Source organism: Scomber japonicus, chromosome 4 (genome assembly GCF_027409825.1).
Source record: "Scomber japonicus isolate fScoJap1 chromosome 4, fScoJap1.pri, whole genome shotgun sequence".
In the NCBI taxonomy this organism is placed as follows: domain Eukaryota; kingdom Metazoa; phylum Chordata; class Actinopteri; order Scombriformes; family Scombridae; genus Scomber; species Scomber japonicus.
In genome coordinates this window covers 14,575,352-14,582,101 of record NC_070581.1, presented here as the reverse complement: position 1 = coordinate 14,582,101, position 6,750 = coordinate 14,575,352, and positions in this window count along the sequence as shown.

The following is a 6,750-nucleotide window of genomic DNA, read 5'->3' as shown; positions in this document are numbered from 1 at the left end:
CCAGGCACTACAGCTGCTTATTAAAAGGAGAAACAGCAGGTCAAAGACAACAAAAGGCTGACAGCCGCATCTCCACCTGCTCCCTTCCCTACCCTACTGTGTCTTTCCTCTTCTTTCTACAAAGATCTCTTTGTGAAGAAGTCTCTTTTTTCATCCACCTTTCTAAAGGAGTTACTGAAAGGAACTGGCTCTTTCTGAAGTTGCATTTATGGAACTGAAAGGACACCGTGACTCGACTGCAGTCTCTTTGAGGATTTTTTTTTTCTTTGCTCTGTTCTAACCAATGGATATTCTCATAACATTCTCACCTTGGAGGCCCGGTGGTGTGTGATGCACAATAGGATGTGTGTATGTTTTCTCCCTGGGGACTGTGCAGGTTCTCCTGAACGGATATGTGTGTATCACTGGACTTTTGTTGGATGATGGAAATTTTATCTGTGGCTTACTGGAGATGGAGGAGACATAAACACTTACAAAACTCATACCTAAATGAGTGAAGTTATATTTAAGCTTGGTTTAAGAAAATAAATGGTTAAAGTGATTTCTTTCCTGTCTTTGAACTGTCTTTGGGAAAGTTTCTGTACTGTCTAAGAAGGAACACCAACTGTTACTAATCCCTGCCAAAAAAGACAGGGCGCTAAGCCTCATTGCTTTATGACAAACCAGAGTTTGGGACCTTTGTAACTTTGCCTGGATTTTATTCATACTTTTATGTTACATCACATTACATCAAAACCTCAGAGTTGCCATGAAATGGACTGGAACCAAAGGTATTGAGCCAATAAGGTTTGATTCCACCTATTGTATCATTATGAGAAAATTAGTGTATGCCCCCAAAATACCTTCCAGTGTAAACAGCAGACTTGTGTTGATTAATCAATGTCATACCTTCCTCCCTCATCCATGATGAAGTGCATAACAAAGTCATGCTGAGCAGTCTGAGCAGCATTGTTGTACTGTGCACTGTATGTATGAAATCCTCAGGTCCCAAATGAGCCTTAAGTCTTATGATTATTATCCATGTTGTTATTGTTCAAGGCGCATTTTATTTATTTTCCTCCTTTGTTTATCCGCATTGTATATTGGCTCACTCATGCTATAATTTATGAATAACTGACAGTACACTTTGTTCAGATTTTCCACTTTTGTTACTTTTTAGATCATATATTTGGGCTTTTTTGGGCTCAGAAACAACATGCCTTTCTCCTATGTCTTTCATGATGAGCATTGTAATACAGTACAAGTGGCGGTGATTGCTGACTTTTCTAACATACCTTATTACAAAGAAGTGATGGTATTTTACTGTCAACTGCTGTTTGGCATGAGATTGGTCAGTGTACATCCCTACATTGCTTAGGATGTCTGAATGGATCAACCTGCTTTTAATAAACATAATGCCATTTTCCTTATTTCCTTCTTTGGTGTCAGAAGAGGCCAAAGGGTTTATTTCTGATGTAAGTGCTGCTTCCTCATCAGGCTATGACATTTAAAGAAAAGCTTTTACAAAATGTGTTGGTATTATTTTGAGATTGTGGAAATTTCAGTTTGATAAGAAAACATCTTGAGTGTCACTTACTTGCCAGCTCTTTCTGGAGATTCCTTAGCAGATGAAGTTTGCTCTGGAAAAAAGCTAAGAAGTTATTATTTCCAAGTACCGAGTGTACTTGGATTGTCTTATTTAACTTCACATCAAGGAGCTGAAAGGAGATTAAACTTATATGAAGTACATAAACCTTCCGTTTGTAGTCATAAATCTGAACCGCTACTAACCTGACTCACAGTTTTAGGACAAAATTGATCAAATCTGTGGAATAACATGTGATAGAAACCTTTATTGTTTTATGGGGAAAAAACATTTGAGAGTAAAGCTCTCATTCACAATGGTGCCCTGCAAATACAAAAATACAAAAAACAAACCATACAAGAAAAATTGTAAAATATGTAAAATCTACAATCTTATACATGCTTACATTACAAACACAAGACAAATGACTTACAAAATGTAAGAAGAACACAAAGAAAAGACACTAATATAAGACAAGGTGACTGCTCATCATGAAGAGTCCAATCATTCACACACACACACTGACACACCTTTGGGGTTTACTTCCTGCCCAAGGACACTTCAACATGCAGACTGAAGGAGTCGGCTTTGTCAATAGAGGGCGCAGATGAGTGAATTATTGTGTCATCAACTTAATAATATACTGTTAAAAATCAATGTGCCCAGGTCATTTATGTGCAATGTGAACAGGATAGGACCTATTTTGAGTCCTGTGGCGCCCCTTTTATAACTTCAAGCCAGATTGATGACAGTCAGCAACTATTGCTCGAGTCTTGCCAGTCAGATAACTGGGAAATCAGTTGCATGCATTTGTGTCAATTGATTTAAGTACAATCCAAAAGAAGAGTATGAGCCACTCTGTTAAATGTTTTTGACAAATCAATGAACAGGGCAATACAACACCCTGTCCCAACCAGAGAACAGATTATATCATTTACTGCTTTACTACATCCTGTCTTCACAGCGCTATGTCCAAGTCTGAAACCACACTGATGCAATGCTCATATAAAGTGAAGCATTTATTTACTGAAGAGTTTTTCTAAGATTGTGGTTAAACATGACAGTTTGGGGATTGGGCAGTAGTAATTTGGTTCACTGGTGATACCCCCTTTTATGAAGAGGCAGTACATGTGCTGCTTTCTAAGCTTTAGGAATATTCCCAGATAATACTGTAGGCCTTACTCACTGATCTCACTAGTAGAAACTCAGTAGCACTACATTTAACCAAATTTATCCTGGGGCTGTGTTTCAGACCTGCATACACTTCATTCTCCTCACAAGAACACTATAGATTCTTTGTAAAGTCTGATGTTCCTTACATGAAGTTCAGGGTCATTCTGCAGTACTCCATTCAGATAAAAGGTCAGAACCTGAATTGGCAATTTCAGAATATAATCTGTAAATCATTATCAATGTGTGACCCAACTCATGTTTCAAATCACAAGATACTCAAGTGCAATCAGTATGATATACAAGTACCTGTACAGGCAAGTCCGTCACCTCCTTGTGATTGGTTTGGTGCTCTTGTACAGATCTTCACACCCACTGCCCTCACATGGAGGATATCATTAATGCTCAGTTTCTGACTGTGAGATTCAACAATTCAACAATCATGTGTAAAAAGGTGTATCTGTTATGAAGAGTAGAAACTTGAAAGGTCAGGCTACCAATGACCCAAATTCAAGTACCACCACAATAATTGGGTGATTGTTCAGGTCATGGAGCATTCTTCAAATGACAGCATGCACCAAATCATCATGTCCGTACCGTGATGGTTCAGGATAAATACACGCACTGTTACACCCCCACATAGGATATATAACTTCCCTTTAAGTGTAATAATTTTCCTTGCATTATTTTTTCATGATTTAAAAATACAGTAGCTGTACTTCATTAGCGATCACAGAGAACAAATACACACATACACCAGCAGTAACCAGACAAACACAGATAAGTGGAGGAGATCAAACAGAGGATTCCCTTCCCTCCCATCTTTTATTCATTTCGAAGGAATGCAAGTACAATGTACAGCAAAGACACAGCACCAAGCAATGAAGAGCAGCAGAGCAGAAGAGATGAAGCTGCAGAGGAGGAAGGAGGAAGGAGGAAGAGGAGGACTCTGTACAGAAAGGAGAGGGCTAAGTTTAAGGGTCAGCCAGAGGCCATCCAATCAGACTTCGGCACCAGGTGTCTCAGCCCTAGCCAAGTGTAAGTGATTAATCACAGTCTGGTTATTACTTGTAAGACTTCCAAGAGCAGACCTTTCCGGGACAGAGGGGGGTAAGTTTGACCTTACAGGTTGATCCATGGATAATTTTGCCCCTCAGCGATGGAGGATGAGTGCGATTTCAGTTGGTGTTGTTGCAAAGCTCTCTTCTTTTAGGTAACTGGTGCCCCCTAGTGTACGTCAAGCCCATGGCCATTAACTACTTTACATCTTCACAATCCACCAAACGGCACCAAATATACAGTACAAGGTATGCATGGCTGCATTGGTTCTTTTTTTTTTTCCTACCTTCCGGTTTGACACCCACATTCATGAGTTAACCACTTTAAATGACTTGGAACCAAAATATGAAACACAACAGGAGTTACACTACACATGTAAAGTTCAGTGTCTGAAGGCCAAGTTAATACCTCAGTAATACCGTCATAAACCTGACATGTTTTTAGCATTATTTTCTCAACTGTATGATTTTGTAGCTGAAATTATTGATTTATATATAAAATGTGACGTTTGCAAGATTTGCAAGTAATGTGAGACATACCAGAGTTAAAGGGAAATCTTTCCATGTCAAGTTTATGCATTTGACTCTTTAGCACTTCAGTAATTAAAAGTAGCTTGTTCATATAAAGTTGTTTGAAGTATTTCATACAAAATCAGTTTGTACAATTTAACTTTTACCGTTAAGGGGACCTATTATGCTTTTCCTTGTTTTCAGTCATATATGTATCATGTTAAAATGTCAGATGTTCATATTAAATGTGGCCAAAAGCACCGGCTTCAGATTACTCAGATTGTTTTTCAACTTTCGCCCTAGCTGATGTCAGGTCATGACAGATTTGTTTATATGGTCATCTGCTCCACACACAGTGTGCAAGTTCACTGCTCCACTTTGCTAACTTTATGGCATTTTTCCATTGTTTTAGGGGTAGTTATGACAAACCATAAGTGAAGCTTTTTGAACTGTGAATCATGCAAAGTTACTCTTGTGGAGTCCTAGAATAGAAATATAAAGCTGGAAATGAGCATAATAGGCCCCCTTTTATTGGCACACTACATGTCTATGGCATCGCTCTAACATTTATGTACCAAACCACACAGAACTAATGCTCCTACTGTATGTTTTATCTAGAACACTGCACTTGAAAGAGTATTGGAAGGGCTCTGATGCTTAACACCTTGTCAGCAGTTCAAGGTGTCTTGCAATATTTTGTAAAACAATCAGCAATGAAAAAACACAAGTGGGCATTACAGGCCTACTCTGTGTTCCTTTATTGGGAGGTAAAATTTGTATTTTTTAAGCAAACTGATATGTAATAATTTAACAGCATTAGTGGCTTGAAATGAGATAAATGTGTTAATGGGTTGTGACTGAGGGAGGGAACTGTAACCACTCTGCTGTCATTGGATCAACAAAACCAAATGCACAGTGTATTTGAAATTTGCTTCTTTTTTTCTGAACACTCTTCATTTCCTGTGAGGAAACTTAATTTCCTGTTTTACATGCCAAAACTCAGATTGTGAATACTGCCGCCTTAATCTCTTCGTGATTTCTCATGTTGACTCTTTCATGATTCACCATGTCGTCCTGGATATCATGATCCATCATTCTTGTCTTAATATCCATATTACTCAATTACAATCCAATAATGCAAGATTTATCATGCAAACATTATCTCAAATACTAGATTTACTTATGCAGCAGCCCGTTGGGCAACTTGTAGGATAGTGTGCGCCTACTCTATGTACTTACTACACAAAGTGGTATTATATCCAGCTGTATTCTGAAAGCGCATCTAAAGGCTGGGAAAAGAGAAAAAACTGGGCTCATTCTGAAACATCAGCATGCTCAGAGACTAAATCGCCACCATTTGGATAAATACAACAGGTATACTGTGTATTGACAGCTACTAATGTCCAGACACATATGTAGAAATTCTCAAAAAGTCCAATTAAGGTCCATCATGACCCAGCGACTGAGATCACATCTTTGCATAGCCTACTTGCCACCCACACATCAAGGTAAAATATTAATAAAATCCTGAAGGTGAGACAGAAGAACTTGAATAAACACCAGAAGAGGGTCTTGATGATCCTTTCTATTCAACAGTGCATCGTCAGTCAGTGTGACGGGAGGTGGGGCAAAGCTCATTTGCTCATTTGATTGGTTATGCTGGGATGAAAATTTAATGTAGCTTACTAAATCTTGCTTTAGTGGATGCTGTAACTGTACTGGAGCTAAATGTAATGCATTATTTTACTTGTTAATAGAGTGCAAGCACACACACACACACACAAGTTTTTTGGGTTTTTTTTTTAGCACACACAGCATGAGTCTGACGATGTCTTGTTGTTCACTACAGCAGGACAAGACACTCCTCTGTGCATGGCCATTTTTTTCTAATTTAACTTTTTTTTCCCACAAATGACATTTCCTAATTGGGAGGATACCAACATGTGACCTTGGATTATTCCACAGTGTGAATGAAGACGAGCACACAGATTATCTAAACAAACCCCTTCTGCACTAATTCCCTTTGAGGAATACTTAAGCGAGAGGTTTGGATACAGAGGCCCTGAGAGGTTTCAGGGAATTTAGTTGGACTATGTCTTTAATTGTTCCAGATGTTTGGAACTGTGGTGGCATACTGTCAACCAATCAAGAACCGTGAAATGTTTTCTTTTTTGCAGCACGACATCCAAACCATTCTGCTGAACATGAATGGTTTCAACAGGGAAGTTATTCTTGAATACAAATAAAACATAAGAAATTAGACTTGAAAAGAGTCCTGTTTTAGCTTTGTGTACAGTATGTGTGTGTGGATGTGTGTGTGTGTGTACAAGAGGCTCCATTAGGGCGTCACTGGCAGTAGTCTATCAGTAGGGGTGATGGCAATTTCACATCTGGTCCAAAGGGGGGCACTCTCGTCTTGGGAAATCAAGACTGCAGATAAAAAGAAAA